Source organism: Ambystoma mexicanum, chromosome 12 (genome assembly GCF_040938575.1).
Source record: "Ambystoma mexicanum isolate Mex_15411 chromosome 12, UKY_AmexF1_1, whole genome shotgun sequence".
In the NCBI taxonomy this organism is placed as follows: domain Eukaryota; kingdom Metazoa; phylum Chordata; class Amphibia; order Caudata; family Ambystomatidae; genus Ambystoma; species Ambystoma mexicanum.
Window position 1 is genome coordinate 546,131,698 of NC_090936.1, and position 17,764 is coordinate 546,149,461.

The 17,764-nt window shown below is 55.4% G+C and overlaps 1 pseudogene; it reads right to left on the reverse strand.

Annotated features, from left to right (window-relative positions):
- The window catches only part of LOC138514561 (olfactory receptor 8U9-like), a 34,110-nt pseudogene extending 16,745 nt beyond the window's left edge, over window positions 1–17,365 (reverse strand).
- Window positions 17,366–17,764: the final 399 nt, after the last annotated feature.

The following is a 17,764-nucleotide window of genomic DNA, read 5'->3' on the forward strand; positions in this document are numbered from 1 at the left end:
CCGCCGGCTGGGGTGCAGTTGTTGATGTGGCCACCCCTGCTGGACGTCCGACTCCCGACTGTGGCAGGGATGCCTCCTCCACCAGCCTGGCCGCACTGTCAGAGGCAGCTCCACAGGGCACCCAGGTGACTGATGGGTGGGAAGATGGCACAGAGGACAACTGGCGCATAGGGGGTCCAGTTGAGGAGGCGGTCGGAGCAAGCCCCATCAGACGGAGGAATCCGGTCTGGGTGACCTTTCCCAGCAGGCTGACGTGGTCAACGAGCCATTCGAGATGACGTGCAGTCTCTCCATGAAAAGACTGCAGGTCACCTCGCATGGCCCGTTGACGCAACGCCACACCAGCCAGGACAGGCTCAACCCGGACCTGGATAGCCACGTCCGCAGGCAGAGGAAGGCCAGTTGACGTCAGCTCATCCCCTGCCTGAAAACGGGTCTGGACGTAGGCATCCCTGCTGGTGCAAGATGATGCAGGGACAGGATCGGGGACAGGATTGCACACAGGCACCTCCGCGGCGGCCTGTGCTGCCTCCTGTCCCTGGTCTTGGGCTGCACCACTAGCACCAGTGGGATCCCCACCTCCAGACCCCGTCTCTGGTGCTTGCACGGCCTCCTCCTCCGCCAAACCCCCCACCAACCTGGATGACTCTGTGCCATCTTCCCCTGTTGGGCCCTGTGGGGTCCCAGCTGCCCCTTGTGCTGCCGAGGAGTCCAACTCCAACCTCCGCCTCTTGGACCTCCCCCCGGCAGCTGCGGCCTGGGACGCGGCACCGGACTCCTCACTCCCCGACGAGATGACAACACGGGAGGGGAGCCGGGCCTTGCGTCTCCGGCTGGCGGTGGGATCCCCACCGCTGTGCTCCACAGCACCTTCTCCGCCCTCTTCATCAGTTGACGCTGCATACAGGGAGAAACAAAACACAGGCATCAGGGCACTGTACAATGGACACATACACACATGACAGTTGCACATGAGTGGCATTGGCAAACCTCAGACATGTCATCACAATCCCCAACACACATTTCATTGCAACTCGCACACATGAGCCATACCACAGCCATATCACAACTGCCACCACCATCCATACACATACAACAGCATGAGCAGCCAAAGGTGACCCAGACATCACATGCAACACAGGAAGTGCACCACACATGTACACACACCACCACACTTGCATGCATGTGTACACCTCTGCCAAGTGTCGCACTGTTCAGACGGGCATCCATGTCACATCTGCCAATCAGGCTTCCACATACCGCAGTCACATGCATCCATGTTGCATCACTGTTGCACCCTTGTCAAATACACACACATGCACATGTACACAGTGCTCATACATGCAGCCGAAAACAACATACATGCGTGACATCACGGACATGTCTACTTAAATACACATTCATCCAAACATGTGTGCACACACAACTGCATTTGGCATGCAAGCCTACACACACAAGCACCATCCATGTCTCACACATTACAGCCCTCGCATGTGTCAGCCCCACGGCCCTGGACACCCCCACCCATACTCGACCCCATACAAACAGATGTGCAACCTGCACACTACCGAATAATCACCACACGCACTGCTCACAATCAGGATGCATGTACACTCACCGCACGACTCCAGACGGGTCTGCTTCTCCAGGACCTGGACGTGGAGCACTGGGGATATGCGTTCCAGGACCCTCATCTGTTCTTCCGACAAGTGGCCCCGGCGCCCCTTGGCATCCGCTGCCTTCAAGAGGCGCCGGACCTTGTTCAGGGTCCTGGACCTGAAGTCCTCCCAGCGCTTCCTGACATGTTGGAAGTCGCAGACTACCACCCCCTCCGCGTTGATGGCAGTCACGATGTCAGTCCAGATCCGAGTCCGTCCTTCCTTGTCGGCGCGGGAACTTCCGAAGAGGGCATCATACTGCCCCAGGACTTGCTCCACCAGGACACCAACTTCGGTGGCACTGAAGCTGGTGCCCCTCTGCCTCTCTGGCCGGGGGTTGTCAGTGGTCACAGATGGTGTTTGCCCCGACATGACAACCCCAGAGGCAGGAGTGGGTGGGCAACTGGGTCCTGGGGCTGGGCTGTGGAGCGATGGAATACCAGTCGGGAGTCTTCGGTTCCAGCAGGGGTGGTCACAGCAACAGCACCCCTGGCTGATGTGCAGGCAGCAAATGGCAGTGCACGTGGGCAGCAGGCAGTCAGGCAGCAGCAGATGGCAGGTGGGAGCGTGCTCGGGGCTCTGGGGGGCAGTAGTTCGGCCTTCTGGGCAGGAGCGTGGTCTTCCGTGTGCATACGCTTGGCCAGCTTGATACGGAGTGATTTGGCACGTGAAAAGTCTGCACGTCAGCGTGAAATTCGAGGAAAGGCCCTTAGCGCGTAAGCGCGTCAGCACACATACGCGATTCTATTGGACCAAAGGCCCTCAGCGCGTAAGCGCGTCTGTGACGTGACCCGCACAGGTGTTTCCCACACCGCACGTGATGACAGAGCACACGTGGAAAGACTGCACGTCAGAGTGTCATCGCGTGTTATTGGACAGCGCGTCAGAGTGTCATCGCGTGTAATTGGTGGGAATGGGCCTAGCGTGTACACGTGGCAGTGACAAAGCGAGTAATTGGTGGAAATAGCCCTACACGCAGAAGTGACAAAGCGTGTAATTGGTGGAAATGGCCCTACACGCAGAAGTGACAAAGCGTGTAATTGGTGGAAATGGCCCTAGCGCGTACACGCCGCGTAAGTGACGCTGGACGTGTGGGCCTGTATAAAAGGTACGTGTAGAACACCATTTCCTTGTACGTGCTTTTCGTGGAGAGCGAGTGGGTGAATTCTGTACTTCTTGTCAATTCACACGCGATTTACTTCACGGCGTTTCAAGTTCGTATTCCCTGTTACCTCTGACAGCTTTTTCTCTTTTTTCTCTTTTACTGGTTTACCTGGGCCTGTTCCCTCAAACAGTGTTCCCTTCTACTGTTGTCCTGTCTCCTCAGACAGCGTACAAATCTTCTTTTGGCGGGGGTGTTGCCAACCAAACGCGCTCCTTTTTCACGCTCTTTTACCTGGCAGACGGTGAGTCACGCACGTATCTAACATCTGTGCTTGCCCCGTGTGTAGCCTACCCCTTCAGAGGTCATTCTAGGCTACGTGTGACACGCATACGTTCATTGTTGTGTTACTGGGTGCCACAGCGTAGTGCAGGTTTTTCTTTCTGCACACGTGGTCTAGGAGGGGTTGTGTGCACGTCATCTCCCTTTTTTGGGGCTCCTGTGCGTAGCGTGACCCGTCATCTTTCCCCAGGGGTTACATTCAGCCTTGCAAGAGCACTAGGGTACAATTACCATCTGGTACCCAACCCCTTTGACCCCCAATTGCCCAGGACAATAGTTTACAACCAAACCCATACGCACATTTACATCAGTGCCATGGCTGGGAGGCGAGGATTCCGTAAGGGTGGCAAAAGGTGGAAGAGCCACAAGTGGTGGCCGTGGTAGATCCGGTAGGGGACGTGGTCGTTACTTGCAGGGTGAGCCTGTCCCCCCATGTGTGGAGGACCAGTCAAGGGCACCCATAATCCCCCCCCCTCCCATTGAGGCTGATGTGGCTGACACCATCCATGCTCAGCCCTTGTTGGACCAGCCCATTGTGGCACCAGACCTGGCTGACTCCATGGCTGACTTCCAGGTCAGCAGGCCTATGACACGTGCGCTGGTGCACATTGATGTCACCATGCCACATGCATCTGGGGCAGCAAGGTCATCTGCTGCCCCAAGTAGGCAGGGCGGAGAGGCTGCAGGGGCAGCTGCGGCTCCATCCACCCCAGCCCTCACACACCCAGCCAGGACAGTGTCGGTCCTAGTCCATCCTGCTGACATTCCCCCCGACACCATCACACTTGAGCCAATGCCTGCACCAACTCCCATGCTGAGTGTGCAATCCCACACTCCTGATACAGAGTCCACCAGGGCTCCTGCCCCTAGTGTCCAGAGCGGCGCAGGACACTCAGGATCACCACCACCTTCCAAGCGGAAGAGGAAGAGTGCTCGTCCGGCACAGGCTGATGCCCCAGACACGGCTACACAGTCCGGCCCGTCGAGGAAGCCCAGCTTCACGGATGACGAACTGAATGCACTTGTCGAGTATGTGTCCGCACATGACAACGAGATGGTCATTGTTGCAGGATCCAAGACCACACCTGCACAACGCCAGGCACACTGGCAGACCGTTGCGGACATCGTAAGTGCCCTTGGAATCGTGAGGCGCACAGCCAATGATTGCTATAAGCGCTGGAATGACCTAAAGCGCAGGGCAAAGAGTAAGCTGGCCTCAAGTCATGCCGCAACTCTAGTGACTGGAGGTGGGTCTCCAGTAGTAGACATGGAACTCACTCCACATGAGTCAGTCGCTGGGACCTACGTCACGGAGGAACAGATCCAAGGCGTGGGAGATCTGCCTGATTACGAGGCATTGTCCGGTGAGTGCACATGCATGTGTGTGTCATCCATGTGCATGGTGTGTGTGAGGGCTTCTGTTTGTGTGCCAGGTGAGAGTGTGTGCGCCTGAGTCGTATGGGTCAGCCATGTGCTTCATGCAATACATCCTGCGCACTGCATTTGGCCATAGCAGTATCCCTTCTGCCAACAGTAGACATCTAGCCCAACTGCACGCCAGTTGCCCTTGAAGTGTCACCTTGCCACAACATTGTTGCTTATTTTTCACTGTTCATTCAGTCAGATTGTTTGCATTCCACCACTTTTACTAGGCATTTCGCAGTCCTCTAGTCACATGTCTGACATGGCTATGGTAAAGTGGAGTGACTTTGTTACTTGGATATCATTTGTTCACACATGTCCCTTTGCAATTGGACCAATTTCGGACTGGCAGCTCCAGGTGAAAAATCTGACCTGTTTGAATTAGAAAAGCTATTACATGCGGGAACTGGACTGAATGCATAGGTGCTGCCCTCCTCTCCATCTTCACTCAATAGCAATGGTACATGCCATCTGTGTGATGGCATGTGTGTTTCACCTGGCAATCACAGGCCAATGTGTGATGCCACTGCCAGGCAGCATGCAGAAAATGTGTTCATCTTCCATCTTGGTGTCATCAGTGTGTGCCATTTGCCTGCCCTTCATATGCAGTGAGGGTGCATGCATGGGAGGGTTTTAGTCATGTGGGACATGTGTCAATCAAGTACTGGTTCTCTTGCTTCTCAGCCCTCATTGTGTGCCATGGTGCTAATGCCTGTTTCCATTTCTTTGTTTTTATGTCTTTACAGGGGAAGACGCACCTGATACTGCTGGGGTTGTGGAGATGGTGCAGACCCAGGAGGGGTCCGAGGGCCGACCAACCACCAGTGAGGGACGTGGTGTGGTGGTGGGTGAGAACCCACAACTGCTGCAGGTCGTGCTCTCAAGGGGTGTCTCTGGCTGCACCTCCCCCGAGCTGTACTCAGGTGTTGATTCGGATGAGACCTACGTGCCGTCGCAGGTGAGTGTTCCAGGGAGGGATTCTGTTCTGTCCCACCCACCTGCACCAGGGTCAGAACCCTCAATGGGGATGTCAGTGTTGGCAGCTACGCCTTTGGTGGTTACGGATGCAGGGTCACACTCCGCGACATCTGATCCTGTTCCTGGGCCAGCAGATCAGAGGGGGAATGCAGTCCTGCAGCCTCAGGCAGTGCCGGCACAGCAAGGCGCAGTTCGCCTTGCCCCAGACAGGTGTGGTGCCCGCCGACGTGGTGGCCGTACGCCACCTGGCAATACCGCATGGGAGCAATCCATTTACGGTATGGCAACCCAACAGGCAGCATCATCCGAGATGATGGCTCAGGCCATGGATAGGGTGGCCACTTCCATTGTCCCCCCTGAAAGGCTGATGGAGCGACTACAGCAGGCAACCGACTCCATCTGCCAGTCACACAGGGAGGACATGTTGGCGTCCAACAGGGACAGGCGGGCGGCACTGGCGACTCTGCAGGAGGCCATCTCCATAGAGTCCCAGGGCCAGAAGGGAAGCCCTGAGGCAGGAGCTCCTTCACCTCAGGACGACTCTTGTTGAGCTTGAGGCTTCAACACACCAAAGGACAGAACAGCAGCTGGAGCGTCTCACCCGTACGCTCTCAGCTGAGATGCAGGCAACGAGGGCGGAGGTCCGGGCATCCCGTGAGTTGTTGCATGTGGACCTCCGCACACTCATCCTCCAGAACCAGACCTACCACACCCGCATGCTTGCAGCCATGGAGGAGCAGACTAGGGCCTTGCGTGGGCTGCCTCCCATAGTGCAACCACCTCCGGATGCAGCTGCACAGGGTGATAATAGCGACAGCAGTGATACTCCCACAATAGGGTAGCCGTGTGGGCCATGAGCCCATGGAGGTGTTTTTTTTCCCAGGATCCACGCAGGTGGGTTCTGGTGTGCATCCTGTCCTCGGACCTCCTGGGTGGCCTCCCCAACCCCCCCGGGCCCATCAATGGCCATTTTTGATTTTTTTTATTTTTATTTTTATTTTTATTTTTAATTATTTTTTCCCAATTTTTTTGGGACAATTTGTTGGCTTCCGTGGTTCCTGTGGGCATACGCTGCATTGTGGCTGGGCACATGCAGGCTTGTCATGTATTTGGTTCAGATGCTTGGGTTAGAGTCACACACACCCCTCCTGCTTCCCGTTTCCATGGGCTTGCAAAGGGTGTGCCCAAGTGACATTGACGTACATGGTGACATTGGACTCCCACTACATGTGTGGGTAGTCTAGTCAATACTGTGTATACATTCCTAGTGCATATTGCTGTTGTGTTGTACACTGCATGTTGCATTGATGTGTAACTCATCATCTGTGTCTTCCTCCCAATTTGCAGGTCCGTTCCTCATGTCTACACAAGGCCCTCTAGTTTGGAGATGGGGTCCATGTCGGCAGCAGTGCACCTACAACTCTACATGGCGCCATCACTGCCCAGTTGGTAGTGGTGGGAGTGCAGGCATTTCCAGGTGGTGATACTACTAATATATAACATTTGTGATGTCATGTTGATGGTAGTACCTGCTCAAGTTTGTTGTTGGTCCTGCATTACTGTGAGCAAGTTTCAATTAGGGACACTTTACATTGTGACACTAGTGTCATGTTGTGGGGATTAGTTTGTTTACCTGCAAATAGCATGACATGGCACGGTGTGCCGTGTGGCGGTGCTGGGGATGGGTTGGCTGACATGGCACTGTCCTCTTGTTGCATTTTGCAAGTGGGTATTCATTTTAGCTGCTTGAATGTGTTACTTCACAAAACTGCATTGGTGGTGTCTGTGTGGGTAGGGATGCACACATTGTGACACTTCCAGGTGAACAATCTCAGGCTGATATGGTTTTCACGGTTCATTCTCCAGACATTCAGGATCAGTGTCAGGTTGAGTCATCATTGATTGTCAGATGGAATGTGCCAGAGCAGTGTGCACTCCACAGGGGTGTCATTTCTATGTGAAGTAATTAGCCACTAGCTGTGTACGGGCTGCCTCCCCCCGTGACCTTTCCCCTCCCATGCGCAGCGGCTGTGCATGTGGTTGGGGATGTGGGGCCACCACCATGTCCACGGCCAGGCCCCGGCGTGTTGCAACGTTGTGCAGGACACATGCTGCCACTATGATCCTGCACACTACTGGGGGAGCGTACAACAGCTGCCCGCCCGAACGGTCAAGGGAGCGAAAGCGTGACTTTAGCACTCCGAATGTGCGCTCCACTATGCCCCGGGTTGTAATGTGGGCTGTGTTATATCTTACCTGGGGTGGCGTGGTGGGGTTCCGAATTGGCATCATCATGTGGGGGCTGAGAGGGTAGGCACTGTCCCCTGTGGAGGTGGTGATTGGTATCATTGTTGGGGTTGTGACCTTGCTCAGTATCTGACATGCATGCATGTGCAGTGGCATTCATACTCACCAAGCAGCCATGTATCGCCATGCCGCCCAGCTTCTAGGTCCCGGCTTAGGGTGGACATTCGGTAAATGAAGCTGTCGTGGGTTGACCTGGGATAGTTGGCAAATACTGAGGTGATGATTCCCTTGGCATTACATACTACCTGCACGTTGATGGAATGCCAGTGCTTGCGGTTCCTATAGATGTGCTCTGATGCCCTGGGGGGACGTAGAGCCACATGGGTGCAGTCAATGGCACCTAGCACTTTGGGGAATCGTGCCACACCGTAAAAATCCAGGGCGGCAGCATGCCTTTCTGCAGGTGTTCTGGGCAGGTATATGTGCCTGTGGACTGATGGGCGTGCAGTGATAATGTTCAAGACCTGGTGTAGGCAGCGTGACTGGGTGGCCTGTGATACCCCACCCACAATGGCACTTGTCCGCTGAAATGATCCTGTGGCCAAGAAGTGCAGTACATTGAGGACCTTCTCCAGGGGGCTGAGTGCTTGGGAGCACAGGGTGGGTGATGTGAGGTCATCCTCCCAGTCACTCACCAGGTCCAGTATAATGTGTGGTGGAAACCTGCACCTCCCATGCACCTGGTCATCAGGCATCCCGAAAAGGCTGGTTCTGGGTGTGAATATTCTGGCCCTGACTATCCTCCTCCTCCTCCTTTGGTAGGCCACGCCCACTGCTGCTAGGTACGGTATGTTCATCCTGGGTCTGAGCTTGTTATTTTGTTAGCGCGCAAATTAATGCGTTGCGCGTGTTGTAGGCAAGCGTGTGACCCGCGCACCCCTGAAATCCAGTACCCAGTCCAATAGCGTGTGGAAATTCCCGCGCACCCCGGGATACAGGTGCGCTGACGTACTTGCGTGTGTAAGTGCCCGCGCACCCCTGATATACACATACATAGGCCAATCGCGTGTACGCGCACTTTTGTCCAATTACACGCGATGACACTCTGACATGCTGTCCAATAACACGCGATGACACTCTGACGTGCTGTCCAATAACACGCGATGACACTCTGACGTGCAGTCTTTCCACGTGTGCTCTGTCATCACGTGCGGTGTGGGAAACACCTGTGCGGGTCACGTCACAGACGCGCTTACGCGCTGAGGGCCTTTGGTCCAATAGAATTGCGTATGCGTGCTGACGCGCTTACGCGCTAAGGGCCTTTCCTCGAATTTCACGCTGACGTGCAGACTTTTCACGTGCCAAATCACTCCGTATCAAGCTGGCCACGCGTATGCACACGGAAGACCATGCTCCTGCCCAGAAGGCCGAACTACTGCCCCCCAGAGCCCCGAGCACGCTCCCACCTGCCATCTGCTGCTGCCTGACTGCCTGCTGCCCACGTGCACTGCCATTTGCTGCCTGCACATCAGCCAGGGGTGCTGTTGCTGTGACCACCCCTGCTGGAACCGAAGACTCCCGACTGGTATTCCATCGCTCCACAGCCCAGCCCCAGGACCCAGTTGCCCACCCACTCCTGCCTCTGGGGTTGTCATGTCGGGGCAAACACCATCTGTGACCACTGACAACCCCCGGCCAGAGAGGCAGAGGGGCACCAGCTTCAGTGCCACCGAAGTTGGTGTCCTGGTGGAGCAAGTCCTGGGGCAGTATGATGCCCTCTTCGGAAGTTCCCACGCCGACAAGGAAGGACGGACTCGGATCTGGACTGACATCGTGACTGCCATCAACGCGGAGGGGGTGGCAGTCCGCGACTTCCAACATGTCAGGAAGCGCTGGGATGACTTCAGGTCCAGGACCCTGAACAAGGCCCAGCGCCTCTTGAAGGCAGCGGATGCCAAGGGGCGCCGGGGCCACTTGTCGGAAGAACAGATGAGGGTCCTGGAACGCATATCCCCAGCGCTCCACGTCCAGGTCCTGGAGAAGCAGACCCGTCTGGAGTCGAGCGGTGAGTGTACATGCATCCTGATTGTGAGCAGTGCGTGTGGTGATTATTCGGTAGTGTGCAGGTTGCACATCTGTTTGTATGGGGTCGAGTATGGGTGGGGGTGTCCAGGGCCGTGGGGCTGACACATGCGAGGGCTGTAATGTGTGAGACATGGATGGTGCTTGTGTGTGTAGGCTTGCATGCCAAATGCAGTTGTGTGTACACACATGTTTGGATGAATGTGTATTTAAGTGGACATGTCCGTGATGTCACGCATGTATGTTGTTTTCGGCTGCATGTATGAGCACTGTGTACATGTGCATGTGTGTGTATTTGACAAGGGTGCAACAGTGATGCAACATGGATGCATGTGACTGCGGTATGTGGAAGCCTGATTGGCAGATTTGACATGGATGCCCGTCTGAACAGTGCGACACTTGGCAGAGGTGTACACATGCATGTAAGTGTGGTGGTGTGTGTACATGTGTGGTGCACTTCCTGTGTTGCATGTGATGTCTGGGTCACCTTTGGCTGCTCATGCTGTTGTATGTGTATGGGTGGTGGTGGCAGTTGCGATATGGCTGTGGTATGGCTCATGTGTGCGAGTTGCAATGACATGTGTGTTGGGGATTGTGATGACATGTCTGAGGTTTGTCAATGCCACTCATGTGCAGCTGTCATGTGTGTATGTGTCCATTGTACAGTGCCCTGATGCCTGTGTTTTGTTTCTCCCTGTCTGCAGCGTCAACTGATGAAGAGGGCGGAGAAGGTGCTGTGGAGCACAGCGGCGGGGATCCCACCGCCAGCCGGAGACGCAAGGCCCGGCTCCCCTCCCGTGTTGTCATCTCGTCGGGGAGTGAGGAGTCCGGTGCCATGTCCCAGGCCGCAGCTGCCGGGGGGAGGTCCAAGAGGCGGAGGTTGGAGTTGGACTCCTCGGCAGCAGAAGGGGCAGCTGGGACCCCACAGGGCCCAACAGGGGAAGATGGCACAGAGTCATCCAGGTTGGTGGGGGGTTTGGTGGAGGAGGAGGCCGTGCAAGCACCAGAGACGAGGTCTGGAGGTGGGGATCCCACTGGTGCTAGTGGTGCAGTCCAGGACCAGGGACAGGAGGCAGCACAGGCCGCCGCGGAGGTGCCTGTGTGCAATCCTGTCCCCGATCCTGTCCCTGCATCATCTTGCACCAGCAGGGATGCCTACGTCCAGACCCGTTTTCAGGCAGGGGATGAGCTGACGTCAACTGGCCTTCCTCTGCCTGCGGACGTGGCCATCCAGGTCCGGGTTGAGCCTGTCCTGGCTGGTGTGGCGTTGCGTCAACGGGCCATGCGAGGTGACCTGCAGTCTTTTCATGGAGAGACTGCACGTCATCTCGAATGGCTCGTTGACCACGTCAGCCTGCTGGGACAGGTCACCCAGACCGGATTCCTCCGTCTGATGGGGCTTGCTCCGACCCCCTCCTCAACTGGACCCCCTACGCGCCAGTCGTCCTCTGTGCCATCTTCCCACCCATCAGTCACCTGGGTGCCCTGTGGAGCTGCCTCTGACAGTGCGGCCAGGCTGGTGGAGGAGGCATCCCTGCCACAGTCGGGAGTCGGACGTCCAGCAGGGGTGGCCACATCAACAACTGCACCCCAGCCGGCGGAGGATGTGCAGGCAGCAGGAGGCAGTGCACGGGCAGAGGCAGAGCAGCAGCAGCAACATGGTGGGAGCCATGAAGGCTCGGGGCCTTCGACATCGGAGGGGCAGGCATCGGCCAGAGGGCAGGAGGACCCAGGACAGAGAGTGTCTTCCGTGTGGCAGCGGTTGGGCCAGGCCATAGGTGCGGAGCGGCGGCGGGCGGAAGAGGCGCGGCTCACAATGGTCAGGGCGGAGAACTCCATGCGGAGGGCCCTGAGGCGGGCCGAGTGCCTCGAGGCAATCCGCAGGGGGTTGGAGGAGGACACAGTGTCGTCCCTGCGGACCCTCGGGGCCATGGAACTGGACCGCCTCCGGGACATCGAACAGGAGTTCGATGATGCCCTGGCCCGGAACACCACGGAGTGAGCCGCTGGACTTGCCCGCCGCCTTTGTATATAGTTCTTTAGTTTTAGGTTTCCTTTGTTTTTTCTTATGATTTGGAGTTGACGGACACTGCTCCACTTTTTGTATATAGTTTGTTAGGTCTTTTTTTTAGGTTTCCTTTGTTCATTTGGGCTCATGGACCCTTTTGAGTTTTGTACATAGTTCTTGATTTGATAGATTTTATTTTAAATTTGACTTTGGACGACATTTTTTTGGATTATGATTTGCAGTTCTTTATTTTCATACGGACATGCAGCTTGATTTTTTTTAATTCCCATTGTAGTTTGTTTCATTTCTTTAACATTCTTTCTTTTTTTCAATACAATTTTGTTTTCATACTTCACTGTGTGGTATCATCTCATTGGTTTCATGCATGTCATGTTGGGTGTTTTACCATTCAATTGCAAACATTGTGTGTGACGGACATGGGTTCATTAGCTTCATGAACATTGGGGGTGTGACATGTAATTTCCATTTCCATGTGGGTGAATGGGTTACTTGGCAGGGCTTTTTGGCTGTGGAGCCTGACCATAACGCACATGATTGGGGTTTGTGAGGACCTGGTCGAGGGTGCCCCTGCACTGCTGGGGGGTGGGGGTGGTGGGAGACATGAGTGGGGGCCTGGTGGGGGCTGCCCCTGCACTGCTGGGGGGTGGGGGTGGTGGGAGACATGAGTGGGGGCCTGGTGGGGGCTGCCCCTGCACTGCTGGGGGGTGGGGGTGGTGGGAGACATGAGTGGGGGCCTGGTGGAGGGTGCCCCTGGATGGTGGGGAGTGAGGGTGGTGGGAGTTACATGAGTGGGGGCCTGGTGGAGGGTGCCCCTGGATGCTGGGGGGTGGGGGTGGTGGGAGACATGAGTGGGGGCCTGGTGGGGGCTGCCCCTGCACTGCTGGGGGGTGGGGGTGGTGGGAGACATGAGTGGGGGCCTGGTGGGGGCTGCCCCTGCACTGCTGGGGGGTGGGGGTGGTGGGAGACATGAGTGGGGGCCTGGTGGATGGTGCCCCTGGATGGTGGGGGGTGGGGGTGGTGGGAGACATGAGTGGGGGCCTGGTGGATGGTGCCCCTGGATGGTGGGGGGTGGGGGTGGTGGGAGACATGAGTGGGGGCCTGGTGGGGGCTGCCCCTGCACTGCTGGGGGGTGGTGGGAGACATGAGTGGGGGCCTGGTGGAGGGTGCCCCTGCACTGCTGGGGGGTGGGGGTGGTGGGAGACATGAGTGGGGGCCTGGTGGAGGGTGCCCCTGGTGGCTGGGGGGTGGGGGTGGTGGGAGACATGAGTGGGGGCCTGGTGGAGGGTGCCCCTGCACGGCTGGAGGGTGGGGGTGGTGGGAGACATGAGTGGGGGCCTGGTGGGGGCTGCCCCTGGTGGCTGGGGGGTGGGGGTGGTGGGAGACATGTGTGGGGGCCTGGTGGAGGGTGCCCCTGCACTGCTGGGGGGTGGGGGTGGTGGGAGACATGAGTGGGGGCCTGGTGGAGGCTGCCCCTGTATGGTGGGGGGTGGGGGTGGTGGGAGACATGAGTGGGGGCCTGGTGGAGGGTGCCCCTGGTGGCTGGGGGGTGGGGGTGGTGGGAGACATGAGTGGGGGCCTGGTGGGGGCTGCCCCTGCACTGCTGGGGGGTGGGGGTGGTGGGAGACATGAGTGGGGGCCTGGTGGTGCTGCCCCTGCACTGCTGGGGGGTGGGGGTGGTGGGAGACATGAGTGGGGGCCTGGTGGGGGCTGCCCCTGCACTGCTGGGGGGTGGGGGTGGTGGGAGACATGAGTGGGGGCCTGGTGGGGGCTGCCCCTGCACTGCTGGGGGGTGGGGGTGGTGGGAGACATGAGTGGGGGCCTGGTGGGGGCTGCCCCTGCACTGCTGGGGGGTGGGGGTGGTGGGAGACATGAGTGGGGGCCTGGTAGAGGGTGCCCCTGGATGGTGGGGGGTGGGGGTGGTGGGAGACATGCATTGTTGATTAGTAGTGCAAGGTGACATGTGGGTTGGCTGGGGGGCATACCCATGGTGGATGGGCTGCCTGCGGGACATGAGCAGGGGTGCAGGGTAGTCCCCCGTGGTGTGGGCTGGCTGCAGGGGCCGTGGAGGTTGTGGAGCGTACACCTTGGAGGACCCACACGGCCAATTCACGTGTAGTACTCCCCAGAACCCCTGAAATACACATACCCTGCTGAAATCGCGTGTGGTACTTCCCGCGCACCCCTGAAATACACGTACCCTGCTGAAATCGCGTGTGGAACTTCCCGCGCACCCATGGAATACACGTACCCTGCTCGCACTGGGCCAATCGCGTGTGGAACTTCCCGCGCACCCCTGTAATCCACGTACCCTGCTGAAATCGCGTGTGGAACTTCCCGCGCACCCCTGGAATTCACATACCCTGCTGAAATTGCGTGTGGTACTTCCCGCGCACCCCTGAAATACACGTACCCTGCTGAAATCGCGTGTGGAACTTCCCGCGCACCCATGGAATACACGTACCCTGCTAGCACTGGGCCAATCGCGTGTGGAACTTCCCGCGCACCCATGTAATACACGTACCCTGCCGAAATCGCGTGTGGAACTTCCCGCGCACCCATGTAATACACGTACCCTGGCGAAATCGCGTGTGAGACTTCCCGCGCACCCCGGTATACACGCACACGTAATTTTTTGTCAGCGGGTGTCCGTGTTTGTGGGTACCCCTTTGCACGTCATTTGTCCTGGAGGGCCACAGTATAGGACATTCTTCATGGCTGTATATAGGTGCTATTTGTTGGCGCACCTTTTGGCGCACATTTCTTCCAGGCGCAGAGACGCTACCGCCTGCTTTCTTGTGGCGGTCGTGTTTGTGCCTGTGCGCTGGTTTGAGCGTGCGCTTTTTTGCCCTATTCTATTCCATGAATACGTGTTGTAGGCGAGCGTGCGGGCGTTCCGCGCACTTGTACCCTGTACTTCCCCCGTGACGCCCACGTTTTGGCAAGTTGTTCCCCTTTCCGAGTGTTACGCCCCGTGTTCCGCCTACTTTTGTTGCGTGCGCCGCGCTATGTGCGATTTTCGCTGTGGCCTGTGCGATTTTCGCTGTGACCTGGCGCACGCTGTTAGATGGCCTGTGCGCCAACGTGCGCCGTGCACTTTTTTTTCGCACATCCGATGGTTTTCTCGCGCACGGCCTTCCATGAATCGATGTGCGCTGCTTTTCGTGCGATTTTCGCACTTGCACTGCGATTTTCGCTATTCCACTGCGATTCGCACGTTTTTGGCCACTTGCGCCGCGCTAATTATTCCATGAATCGGCCTGTAAACATACAAACAACACAACATAGAAAGATGTTGAAATGTTGAAAATGTATAATTCTAAATGCTATCACAAAACTGTTGGCAGATGCTGTATGAAGGTGTTACACTCTCCCACTTGCTTTCAGAGAGTGACGTAGCTGACAGGTCAGCCGATTGGTCTGAGCCCAATCAAAGTAATCACCTACTAGCCCACTTTACAGACAGACTAATTAATGTTTTGCATGCTTTGTCCTCGGCTGCTCTCAAGCAGTCTGCCTTAGAATCACATAAATTACTTGCCACTGTAAAAAGCAGTAGGATCTGTCACTGAAATCTGTAGGCGGTAGGGCTGCCTCAAAAGCAGTAGCCTACTGCCGAAATCTGTAGGATTGATAAGTATGCATTCGGAACGGCTCTTTGTTCGTTCCTTACTGATGGGCCGCCAGGGCTTCAAGCATTGGCCAATTGCTTCTAGTTTATTTCCTTAGAGTTGGATCACGCTGACTGCATCTGATACGTTTCTCTGAAAAAAAAAACATTACAAATTCTATGTATCTTTAACTGCTTCCCAAAATGAGACCCGGTCCCCCAGCTGGAAGTGACATCTATTGCTGTGACACTTTGTCCTTCTTCACACTCACTCAACATGCTTAGCATACATGGAGCAACAAGAAGCTCTGTTAGAACATTTACGATTGAGGCATTTTGTTATAGTGTACACTGCCAACTGAGTCACCTCTAGGTGATCCCAAGTAAACATATATAGACAATAATGCACAGTGGGGGGTGGTCACACGATTCTCCCAGGATCACATAATCTGGTGAAGACTGAATTTTCTTCCATATGTCCCTGTACCCCAGGCCTGGCTTGCAAAGTGCAGACACTGCCTGAGATATCAGCCTGACATTGTATACAAAATCCTCAGGAAATCATATTAAGTAAAATGATGATGAGCGAATCTCAAGAAGGGCCGCTACATGGGATGTGTGCTCTTTTCCATAGTAGTGTCTAAGGTAGGCAAGGGAAAACACTTGATGTATACTCTAATATCAGTAGGCCTCACTTAAGGCACACCCCTCCACATCTTCCCACTAGCTCATACCTGCTTGAATTTTGGATGGTACCTGCATTTCGCTACTTCAAACCCAGCAGCAGGCTCCACTTAACCTTTCATAAATTAAGTGTTGTTCAAATGAGGGTAATAATACCTGTTATTACATTGACTAGAAGCTGAAAGCATCTAGCTTGAAGTGCTATGATCAAAGTGTTATTATATTTCATAAAGCAAACTATTACCAGCACAGACATGTCCCTGCCCAAAATAAACCATTTGTTGGAGCCTATCCTGCGCATCTCTTAAAATAAATCAAGTGCTAATCTTCTGTAGGTCTTGGCTAAGCTTCACCCTGTTTTATTCAGCCTGGCTGTTTCTGTCAGCGTACTTGAGTGGTCGCAGTGCGATCAGATTTTGGGGGTAAAGCCTTGGCGGTACATGGATTTAGTGAATTCTATGTATGTAGCCCTTCCAAATATCCATGCTCCAAACTATTTCTTAAGAGTTAATGGTTGCAGGTATCAATGGGCCCTTTTAAGGACATGGATCTGTCATGCCTATTTCGGCTTATTCTGAGAAGCTATATGGAGTGCTTGGTCATGCAAGGCCTGCAAGAGAAAACCTGTGAAATGTAAGCCAGGATATCGCGGGTGCTCTGAAGACTGAGGAGAAAGTTCTGAGTAAGTGTAGATGAGAGTTGTGGGGTGCTGGCCATGGGGGAATGGGAAGCTAGGCACTGGGCTGCACTATGGTGTGGGACTGCAAAGTGAAAAAGGGTAGAAAGAGTGCAGGGGACAGAAAACGAGAGGAGCAAGGGAGGGGAGAGATGGGAACAAGAATGGAGTACAGATGAAAGATAGGGATGGTTTGCAGTACAGGTGACCAGTGTGTGCAGGGTAGAGAGGGGTGCAGGAAAGACCAGAACAAAGGTAGAGTGGTGTAGGGCAGAAATGGCATAGGAGGTGCTTTGGGTTTTGCAGATGAGAGAGAAGTACAGACAAATAAGAAAGTGTAGAGGGCAGCGTGTCAGAGGAGTGACTTGGTTTGGGGTGCAGGGAAGGGACTTGGGAGAAAAGGGTGTACAGCAGACGAGAATATGGAGTAGAGAAGGGTACATAGGGGAGATTTGTAAGAGGAAGAATGGTGCCTCACCTCCAGGCTCCAGATAAAGGGTGCAGTCATGAATGCGTCTTCTTCTAACGCTTGATCCATGCTCACGAGGCCTGCACAAGGACAATTAGAAGTCGTTTGTTGAAATAATTGAAGATATGTACACTGCACCATATCTGTCTGCACATTGATTGGGCCTGATAATAAACAAAGTTGCCTCCCTCTTCCAGGTGCAGGCCGGCATGGGGAGGATTTATTAGAGGGAACGTGGGAGCTCGGGCTTGGTGCTCTCCCACTGCCCCAGTGTCATCTGCGCTGATGTCTGGTTCCTCTCCAGGAAGAGACAGTCACAGCAGGATGCTCCTGCATCAACTCCCGTTTCACTCAATCCTACCTGCAGCCTAGGTCTGAAGTCAGGACTAACCTTAAATGAGGTATATATTCACCTCTGACCTGTCCTGTAGCAGGAGCTGGTGCTAGGGATGTGGCATCTTGCATTGT